This window comes from Hemitrygon akajei, unplaced genomic scaffold (assembly GCF_048418815.1).
Source record: "Hemitrygon akajei unplaced genomic scaffold, sHemAka1.3 Scf000078, whole genome shotgun sequence".
NCBI lineage: Eukaryota > Metazoa > Chordata > Chondrichthyes > Myliobatiformes > Dasyatidae > Hemitrygon > Hemitrygon akajei.
This window is the reverse complement of record NW_027331964.1, coordinates 518,337-529,294: the sequence shown is the minus strand read 5'-3', so window position 1 is coordinate 529,294 and position 10,958 is coordinate 518,337. Positions and strand designations below refer to the sequence as shown.

At 48.2% G+C, this 10,958-nt stretch overlaps 2 long non-coding RNA genes across 2 annotated transcripts in view; one reads left to right on the top strand and one right to left on the bottom strand.

Moving 5' to 3' along the window:
* The first annotated feature begins 3,314 nt into the window (after nt 1-3,314).
* Nucleotides 3,315-10,958, top strand: part of LOC140722479 (uncharacterized) — a 95,564-nt gene continuing 87,920 nt past the window's right edge. The window contains exons 1-2 of the long non-coding RNA XR_012097628.1: nt 3,315-3,513; nt 8,963-9,105. This is a non-coding gene — a long non-coding RNA (uncharacterized lncRNA). The remainder of the gene's footprint in view (nt 3,514-8,962; nt 9,106-10,958) is intronic.
* Nucleotides 4,828-8,855, bottom strand: LOC140722480 (uncharacterized). Its single transcript, XR_012097629.1, has 3 exons — nt 8,691-8,855; nt 5,740-5,907; nt 4,828-5,575 (listed from the first exon to the last, which is right to left on the bottom strand). It is a non-coding gene; the product is annotated as an uncharacterized lncRNA (long non-coding RNA).

The window sequence follows — 10,958 nt, the reverse complement described above, 5'->3', positions numbered from 1 at the left end:
GTGGAACTTATTACCACAAGCAGCTGTGGAGGCCAGGTTGTTGGGTGTACAAGGCATCAAAGGTTATGGGGAGAAGGCTGGGGAGTGGGGCTGAGTAGGGGAGAAATAAAAGGATCAGCCTGGAGTCAGAGGAGTTGGGGGAGGTCATTAAGTATTTTGCTTCAGTGAGGGGAATCTTGATAAATGTGAAGTCAGTGAGGAACAGTTCAATGTGCTGGAACATATGAAGGTTAAGAAAGAAGATGTCTTGGAACTTTAAAAAAATATATAAAAGGGTAGGTAAGTCTCTGGGGCTGGATAGATTGTACCACAAGTTACTATGGGAGTGAAAGAGGAGATTCATATCACTGGCAGTGATCTTTGCATCCTCGGCCACTGGCGTAGTACTAGAAGTTGTACCAGAGGGTGGCAAATGTTTCCTTTTCTTCAGGAAAGGTAATAAGGATTACCCTGGGAATTGCAGACCAGTGAGACTTGCGTCAGTACTGGGCAAAATAATGGGGGGAGGATTCTTAGAGACAGGATTTGTGAGCATTTGGAGGAGGACAGGCTGATTAGGGATAATCAGCATAGTTTTGAGTGAAGCAGGTTGGAAATCACGAGCTTGATTTACTGCTTTGTGGAAGTTACAAACTGAAGATGGGGCAGTAATTGTGCATATGGATTTCAGTAAGGCATTCAATAAGCTTTCCAATGTTAGGTCAGAAAATCAGTAGGCATGGGATCCAGGGAAGCTTTGCATGTATGCAGAATTAGCTTGCCCATGGAAGACAGAGGATGGTAATACACGGAGTGTATTCTGCCTGGAGGTCTGTGACTAGAGGCCTTCCACAGGGATCTATTCTGGGACCCCAGCTCTTTTGTAATTTTTATAAATAACTTGGATGTCAAAGTTGAAGGGTGGGTTAGTAAGTTTGATAACAAGGGCTGATAATGTTGTAGATGGTGTAGAAGCTCGTCATAAAGTACAATGGGCACTGATAGGATGTACAGATGGGCTGAGAGATGGCAGGTGGAATTGAAGCTGGAATTCATCCTTGCCAAGTGTGAAGTGATACAAAGTTGAATTTGTATTACCAGGATTCTTGACAGCGTAGAGGAAAGAAGGATCTTGTGGTCCGCATCTATAGATCCCTTCAAGTTGCCACACAAGTTGATGAGGTTAATAAGGAGGCATATGGTGTGTTGGCCTTCATCAGCCGGGTGATTTGAGTTCAAGAGCCGTGACGCTGCAGCTCTGTAAAACTATTTAGACTTCACTTGGAGTATTGTGTTCACACCCGTCACCTTATCATTAGAAGTGTTGGGCTTGAAATTCTGCCCTGTGTTCTTTTAGGAAGAGAGACAACTAACACCGGAATATAGCAAAACGTGGCTTTATTGCAGAATTCGTAACTGGCACAGCGAATCCACGGAGTCGCTGGAGAAGGCGTTCTGTTTTCCCCTTACAATCTGCTCTTATTTATACCCCTTTTCCCCCAGCACAACCCCGCTACATATTAGGTAATATCGGGCACTTGTGACCATCTTATTGGCCCGCAGCCATATGCTCACGAGTTACCTGTTTCTTTTGTTTACTGAATTGCGTGACACTAATAGTATCGGTGTAGCGGGGTCCCCAGTTTCGCTCCCCCCTCCCTCGCATTCCGGCCTCCTAACATTGTGTGTTACGTGAGCCACTCCTGACCTGTAATGGCAGTCTCGAATTAACCCCAACAGAAGGATGTGGAAGCCTTAAGGGAGGATGCAGAGGAGATTTACCAGGATGCTGCCTGGATTGGAGCATGTCTAATGAGGAAAGGTTTGGTGAGCTAAGGCTTTTCTGAATGGGGCGAAGGAGGATGAAATGCAATTTGATAGGTGTGTAAGATAAAGGGCATAGATAGTGGACAGCCAGCGCCTTTTTTAATTTGACACGGTGCTCAGTGCACAGAACACAGTGCTGAGGATGATGATGGAGGCTGATACATTCAGGACATTTAAGACATTCACGTGCATAGGCACATGGATAAAAGAAAACTGGAGTGCTATGTGAGAAAGAAGGGTAGATTGATCTTGGATTGGGTTAAAAGGATTGCGTAACATTGTGGCCTGTACTGTGCTGTATTGATCTATGTTCCAATACTTTCAATTCAAGAGGTAACAGTATTTGCTTGAAGGCCTGAAAGAAGAATTAAAAATCTGGTATTTTTTTTAATTGTTTATAGCAGAAGCTTCTTTGTTAAGGATAGTTCCTTTTAGAAAGCAGTTTGACAGATAGTCATCAGTTTCTGGTGCCAGCAATGAGTATCCCTTTCTTAGGGAAAAAAACATACTCCAATGTGTGCAGATATACTTTTCTCTCCCAGAATGGTAGTGGGATTGATTTACAAGCCATAAGGTTAATGTTCAATTGAATAATTTTCGAGTGCTGTATTGTACGTCTCAATTTGGCACAACTATAATTTTAATGGCAAGGATCAGTAGAAAGCAGGTTGCTGCTTTTTTTTCTTATCTGAGCAATGTGATTTTCTTTACAGGCAGAGACGATGTCACTGGAGGACTTGGTGAAAACGCTTATGGTCGGAAGTCACTGGGGCAAGAGCTGAGGGTTAACAATGTGACCACTGATGTAAGCAGCATTCAGCATGGGAGTCGTGCTTTAGCTACATAGGAGATGAGGAAATCACAGGGTAAGCTGACTATCCAGATAAACATTAATTTTGCCTAGAAAGGTATTCTGTAAAGCATCCTTAGTGCTGCAGAAATTTAAAGGCTGAAGGGTCTCGACCTGAAGCATCGACTGTCTGTTTCCCTCTATGATGTTAATTGACCCACTGAATTCCTCCAGCATTTTCCGTGTTGCAAGGAGAATTGGAGTTAATGTCCATGTCCTTTGTCAAAACTATGAAACAGAGTAAGCAAGTTAGATTTCAGTAACAGAGGTTAAGAGGATTGAGCAAACAAAATGATAATCTGTTTGAATCAGATCACATCTGGACCAACTGTTACATTCCAAGGACTAGTTTCGTAGAGTGGAACATTGATTCCTTTGTATACAGAAGACTTTCAGGGTGATGTGTTTGACAATGGAAGAGGTGGGCGAGCTACTCAGATGGAAGAGTCTGAACACGTGGATGGTGGAACAAGTCCATTCAGGGGTGATGCCCAATGGCACTTATTTACATAAAGAATAATAGAAGTCATGTCACCAGCCTCATTGAAAGGAATCAAAATTGATACATTTTCTCTAATTCTGTCAAATTGAGTTGGGGATGGCGGGGTGGGGGGGGGGGGGGTAACACTGGGGTTGAAAGCACAGGGCAGCCATGGATCTGCAGCTTCGTTCCGAGGCCCCGCCCACTTACCCGGTGACGCGCTGACGACATCGCGCATGCTCAGTCCGGGAAGGTCGGTGTTGTTTTTCGTTCTTTGTTGAAGCGGGATCGGGAGGGGGTCCTCACCCTCGCCCCTTGGGGCGGGGAGCCCGGGACGGATCATTCTCTGCGGGGCGACACCAAGATTTTCCTTTCGGTGAGTATTGAAGCAGGTCCGGAGCGGGGAGGTCTGATGTGAGGCCGTGAAACCCATTAACATGGACTACTTGACAGATAGACCTCAGTATGTGCGGTTGGGAGACTGTAGGTCTGACACGGTGGTCAGCAGCACAGGGGCGCCGCAGGGGACCGTGCTCTCTCCGGTCCTGTTCACCCTGTACACATCAGACTTCCAATATAACTCGGAGTCCTGCCATGTGCAGAAGTTCGCTGATGACACGGCCATAGTGGGGTGTGTCAGGAATGGACAGGAGGAAGAGTATAGGAAGCTGATACAGGACTTTGTGATATGGTGCAACTCAAACTACCTGCGTCTCAATATCACCAAGACCAAGGAGATGGTGGTGGACTTTAGGAGATCTAGGCCTCATATGGAGCCAGTGATCATTAATGGAGAATTTGTGGAGCAGGTTAAGACTACAAGTATCTGGGAGTGCAGTTAGACGAGAAGCTAGACTGGACTGCCAACACAGATGCCTTGTGCAGGAGGGCACAGAGTCGACTGTACTTCCTTAGAAGGTTGGCGTCATTCAATGTTTGTAGTGAGATGCTGAAGATGTTCTATAGGTCAGTTGTGGAGAGCGCCCTCTTCTTTGTGGTGGCGTGTTGGGGAGGCAGCATTAAGAAGAGGGACGCCTCACGTCTTAATAAGCTGCTAAGGAAGGCGGGCTCTGTCGTGGGCACAGAACTGGAGAGTATAACATCGGTAGCAGAGCGAAGGGCGCTGAGTAGGCTACGGTCAATCATGGAAAACCCTGAACATTCTCTGCATAGCACCATCCAGAGACAGAGAAGCAGTTTCAGCGACAGGTTACTATCGATGCAATGCTCCTCAGACAGGATGAAGAGATCAATACTCCCCAATGCCATTCGGCTTTACAATTCAACCGCCAGGAGTAGGATATGTTAAAGTGCCGGGGTTAGGACTCAATGTATTAAGTAAACTACTTAAGAACTTTTTAAAAGCTATTATTAATGCTTTTTGAGATAGTGATTTAGATGCATATCATATTTTTACTGAGTTAAGTATTGTATGTAATTATTTTTGCTACAATAAGTGTATGGGTCATTGGAAAAAATGTTGAATTTCCCCATGGGGATGAATAAAGTATCTATCTATCTATCTGGTGGAGATGAGATCCTGGGCTCCTAGACTCTGCTTGTCCGACCTCCCTCAGCCTGGAGCTGAGACGCTACTGTGTCAGTGTGAGGAGCTCCGACCCACTGTTGCAGTGCACAGGGTGTGGAGGGCAGCAGAAACCTCAAATAAAACTCGAGTCCGACACAAGTCAGGAAGATACAGTGGTTTATTGATTTTTTATGAGAAATATAAATGAAACAATGTGTGAGCTGCTGACGGGCGGGAATAAATAATCTGCTCACAGTCACACACAATTAACTGAGCGGCGACAACGAGTGACCGGTTGAATAATCAGTCCCGTTTCTCACCGTCACTCTGCATCGGGGAACCGATGATTATAAAATCACACTTCAGGGCCGTGTCCGGGATCGCTGCAGATCCAGGGTCACTGCCGAGGGATTTGTCCATTTAACATCATTATATCGGCCAGGCTGCCGAATGCACCGTCCTCAGCAAAGGGAGCAAAAGGATTCTCCCCCGGGATCATCCCCCCCACCCCGGGACACCGGTGTCCCAGACTGAGCCCCGGACCCCCGGGCTCTTCCTGTCCGGGTAATTCCCCGGGGTGTCACGTGGGGAGTCTCGATCACGCACATCCGGCGGAAGCTGCCCCGCCGGACAACAGGCGGAAACACGTCACGGCGGGACCGCTCCGAGCGACGCACACAGCGCGAGGCCCCGAGCCGGTTCCGTTAAAACCGTTGGGAATCGGCCCCGGCGCGCGGCCGTTAAAGGTAAGGGCGGGAGTTAAAGGGGAGGGCGGGGAGTCGGCCAAATGTCCCCATCCCGCGGGCGGGGATGTTCACACATTCAGATCCGCACTCTCAGTCCGGGTCTGGGTTCCCGCAGAGATCTCAGTTCCTTGTTCCCGGTCCGACTGAACCGATTCCCCTTCAACCTGAAACAGATGGGAGAATAATGATGAAATAAACAGATTACACAACAGTGTCAGTGACAGGGGACCGGGGTTAATGTTTCAACAACACTCACAGACAAATATCACCAGAAAACCCGCGGATCCGCTGACATTTTATCACATTGAACATTAACACAAACACTCACCCGATCCACTTCAGACTCGGGAGGGTCAGTATGAGGCGGCGGAGAGCGGGGACAGATCGGTCTGTCAGAGAGTTGTATCCCAGGTTCAGATCCGTCAGTGATGGGTTTGTAGTGAGAGCGGAGACGAGATCCTCGGCACCAGAATCTGTGAGACCGACATCCCTCAGCCTGGAGATGAGAGAGAGTGAGGGTGAAGGACACAGAGAGACAGGAGACAGCACAAATCCCCAGTGTTTATCAGTAACACAATTACTGATTTTTTCCTTCAGCACGACTGCACAAGTCGGCCAGTGAGAAGAGCGAGAAGAGTTTAAAAGGAAGACAGATTTACGGAGCGAGCGTCAGAGGAGTGGGAGACAGAGTAGGAAGGCTTTGGATCAACGGGACTTCGGCGATAAAGGGTCGAGGCGAGGTAGGTTATCTGTTTACAATACCGGCAGAGAGTATGTGTGTGAGGCTGGTTTTCTGTGCTCGGTGTCAGATGTGGGAGATCCTGGAGACTCCCAGCCTCCTGGACGGCAACATCTGCACCCGGTGAGTCGAGCTGCAGCTCCTTAGGGACCGAGTTAGGGAACTGGAGATGCAGCTCGATGACCTTCGTCTGGTCAGGGAGAGCGAGGAGGTGATAGAGAGGAGTTACAGGCAGGTGGTCACACCGGGGCCACGGGAGACTGAAGAAGTGGCTCACAGTCAGGAGAAGGAAGGGCAAGAAGCAGGTACTAGAGAGTACCCCTGTGGCTATTCCCCTTGACAATAAGTACCCCTGTTCAAGTACTGCTGGAGAGGGGTGGGGACAGCCTACCTGGTGGAGGCAACAGTGGCCCTGTGGCTCAGAAGGACAGGGAAAGGAAGAGGAAGACAGTAGTGATAGGTGACTCTGTCATTTGAGGACCAGAGAGACGATTCTGTGGACGCAGGAAAGAAACACGGATGGTCATTTGCCTCCCAGGTGCCAGGGTCCGGGATGTTTCAGAACACGTCCAAGATATCCTGCAGTGGGAGGGAGAACAGCCAGAGGTCGTGGTACATATTGGTACCAGTGACATAGGTAGGAAAAGGGAAGAGGTCCTGAAAACAGAGTACAGGGAGTTAGGAAGGAAGTTGAGAAGCAGGACCGGCAAAGGTAGTAATCTCGGGATTACTGCCTGTGCCACGCGACAGTGAGTACAGGAATAGAATGAGGTGGAGGATGAATGCGTGGCTGAGGGATTGGAGCAGGAGGCAGGGATTCAGATTTCTGGATCACTGGGACCTCCTTTGGAGCAGCTGTGACCTGCACAAAAAGGACGGGTTGCACTTGAACGCCAGGGAAACCGATATCCAGGTTTGCTAAGGCTACTGGGGAGAATTTAAACTCGAATTGCTGGGAGGGGGTGGGAACTGAAATGAAGTGATGGCGGAAAGGGAGGTTGGCTCACAAATAGAGAAAATTTGGAGACAGGGCGAGAGGGAGGATAGGCAGGTGATAGAGAAGGGACGCTCTCAGACCGATGGTTTGAGGTGTGTCTATTTTAATGCAAGGAGTGTTGTGAACAAAGCAGATGAGCTTAGAGCGTGGATCAGTACTCAGAGATATGATGTGGTGGCCATTACAGAGACTCGGATGGTGCAGGGACAAGAATGTTTATTTCGAGTGCCCGGCTTTAGATGTTTCAGAAAGGACAGGGAGGGAGGCCACAGAGGTGGGGGCATGGCACTGTTGATCAGAGATAGTGTCACGGCTGCAGAAAAGGAGGACGTCATGGAGGGATTGTCTGTGGAGTCTCTGTGGGTGGAGGTTAGGAACAGGAAGGGGTCAATAACTCGACTGGGTGTTTTGTATAGACCACCCAACAGTAACAGGGACATCGAGGAGCAGATAGGGAGACAGATTCTGGAAAGGAGTAACAATAACAGGGTCGTTGAAGTGGGAGATTTTAATTTCCCAAATATTGATTGGCATCTCCCTAGAGTGAAGGGTTTTGACGGGGTGGAGTTTTTGAGGTGTGTTCAGGAAGGTTTCCTGACACAATATGTAGATAAGCCTACAAGAGGAGAGGCTGCACTTGATCCGGTATTGGGAAATGAACCTGGCCAGGTGTCAGGTCTCTCAGTGGGAGAGCATTTTGGAGACAGTGATCACAATTCTATCTCTTTTACCATAGCATTAGAGAGGGATAGGAACAGGTAAGTTAGGGAAACCTCTAATTGGAGTAAGGAGAACTATGAGCATATCAGGCTGGAACTTGTAAGCAAAGTTTAACGGACCAAAGAAATGTAGAAAATGTTCAAGGGATATTTGTGTGGGTTTCTGAGTAGATACGTTCCAATGAGACATGGAAAGGATGGGAGGGTACAAGATCCGTGGTGCACAAAGGCCGTTGTAAATCTAGTGAAGAAGAAAAGAAGAGCTTCCAAAAGGTTCAAAAACTAGGTAATGGTATGAATCTGAGAGATTATAAGGCTAGTCTGTCAGCGAGTTTGATATCAGGTTCAGCCCCGACAGTGATGGGTTTGTACTGAGAGCAGAGACGAGATCCTCGGCACCAGATAGATAGATAGATAGATACTTTATTCATCCCCATGGGGAAATTCAACTTTTTTCCAATGTCCCATACACTTGTTGTAGCAAAACTAATTACATACAATACTTAACTCAGTAAAAAATATGATATGCATCTAAATCACTATCTCAAAAAGCATTAATAATAGCTTTTAAAAAGTTCTTAAGTCCTGGCGGTTGAATTGTAAAGCCTAATGGCATTGGGGAGTATTGACCTCTTCATCCTTCAATCTGTGAGACCGACATCCCTCAGCCTGGAGATGAGAGAGAGTGAGGGTGAAGGACACAGAGAGACAGGAGACGGTACAAATCCCCAGTGTTTATCAGTAACACAATTACTGATCACATTAATGTTCAGTGTCAGACACCCAGTGACTGTAAACACAATCTCCCACAGTCTGGTACTTACACCAGTCTCTGTATTTTACACTCCGGGTTCCTCAGAGCCGCAGACACCAGTTTCACTCCTGAATCTATCAGTTTATTATTACTCAGGTCCAGCTCCGTCAGTGATGGGTTTGTACAGAGAGCGGAGGCGAGATCCTCGGCACCAGAATCTGTGAGACCGACACTGTTCAGCCTGGAGATGAGAGAGAGTGAGGGTGAAGGACACAGAGAGACAGGAGACGGTACAAATCCCCAGTGTTTATCAGTAACACAATTACTGATTTTTTCCTTCAGCACGACTGCGCAAGTCGGCCAGCGAGAACAGCGAGAAGAGTTTAAAAGGAAGACAGATTTACAGAGCGAGCGTCAGAGGAGCGGGAAACGGAGTAGGAAGGCTTTGGCTCAACGGGGCTTCGGCGATAAAGGGTCGAGGCGAGGTAGGTTATCTGTTTACAATACAGACAGAGAGTATGTGTGTGAGGCTGGTTTTCTGTGCTCGGTGTCAGATGTGGGAGATCCTGGAGACTCCCAGCCTCCTGGACGGCAACATCTGCACCCGGTGTGTCGAGCTGCAGCTCCTTAGGGACCGAGTTAGGGAACTGGAGATGCAGCTCGATGACCTTCGTCTGGTCAGGGAGAGCGAGGAGGTGATAGAGAGGAGTTACAGGCAGGTGGTCACACCGGGGCCACGGGAGACTGAAGAAGTGGGTCACAGTCAGGAGAGGGAAGGGCAAGAAGCAGGTACTAGAGAGTACCCCTGTGGCTATTCCCCTTGACAATAAGTACCCCTGTTCAAGTACTGCTGGAGAGGGGTGGGGACAGCCTACCTGGTGGAGGCAACAGTGGCCCTGTGGCTCAGAAGGACAGGGAAAGGAAGAGGAAGACAGTAGTGATAGGTGACTCTGTCGTTTGAGGACCAGAGAGACGATTCTGTGGACGCAGGAAAGAAACGCGGATGGTCATTTGCCTCCCAGGTGCCAGGGTCCGGGATGTTTCAGAACACGTCCAAGATATCCTGCAGTGGGAGGGAGAACAGCCAGAGGTCGTGGTACATATTGGTACCAGTGACATAGGTAGGAAAAGGGAAGAGGTCCTGAAAACAGAGTACAGGGAGTTAGGAAGGAAGTTGAGAAGCAGGACCGGCAAAGGTAGTAATCTCGGGATTACTGCCTGTGCCACGCGACAGTGAGTACAGGAATAGAATGAGGTGGCGGATGAATGCGTGGCTGAGGGATTGGAGCAGGAGGCAGGGATTCAGATTTCTGGAGCACTGGGACCTCCTTTGGAGCAGCTGTGACCTGCACAAAAAGGACGGGTTGCACTTGAACGCCAGGGAATCCGATATCCAGGTTTGCTAAGGCTACTGGGGAGAATTTAAACTCGAATTGCTGGGAGGGGGTGGGAACTGAAATGAAGTGATGGCGGAAAGGTAGGTTGGCTCACAAATAGAGAAAATTTGGAGACAGGGCGAGAGGGAGGATAGGCAGGTGATAGAGAAGGGACGCTCTCAGACCGATGGTTTGAGGTGTGTCTATTTTAATGCAAGGAGTGTTGTGAACAAAGCAGATGAGCTTAGAGCATGGATCAGTACTTGGAGATATGATGTGGTGGCCATTACAGAGACTCGGATGGTGCAGGGACAGGAATGTTTATTTCGAGTGCCCGGCTTTAGATGTTTCAGAAAGGACAGGGAGGGAGGCCACAGAGGTGGGGGCATGGCACTGTTGATCAGAGATAGTGTCACGGCTGCAGAAAAGGAGGACGTCATGGAGGGATTGTCTGTGGAGTCTCTGTGGGTGGAGGTTAGGAACAGGAAGGGGTCAATAACTCGACTGGGTGTTTTGTATAGAGCACCCAACAGTAACAGGGACATCGAGGAGCAGATAGGGAGACAGATTCTGGAAAGGAGTAACAATAACAGGGTCGTTGAAGTGGGAGATTTTAATTTCCCAAATATTGATTGGCATCTCCCTAGAGTGAAGGGTTTTGACGGGGTGGAGTTTTTGAGGTGTGTTCAGGAAGGTTTCCTGACACAATATGTAGATAAGCCTACAAGAGGAGAGGCTGCACTTGATCCGGTATTGGGAAATGAACCTGGCCAGGTGTCAGGTCTCTCAGTGGGAGAGCATTTTGGAGATAGTGATCACAATTCTATCTCTTTTACCATAGCATTAGAGAGGGATAGGAACAGGCAAGTTAGGGAAACCTCTAACTGGAGTAAGGAGAACTATGAGCCTATCAGGCAGGAACTTGTAAGCATTAATTGGAAATTGATGTCCTCAGGGAAACG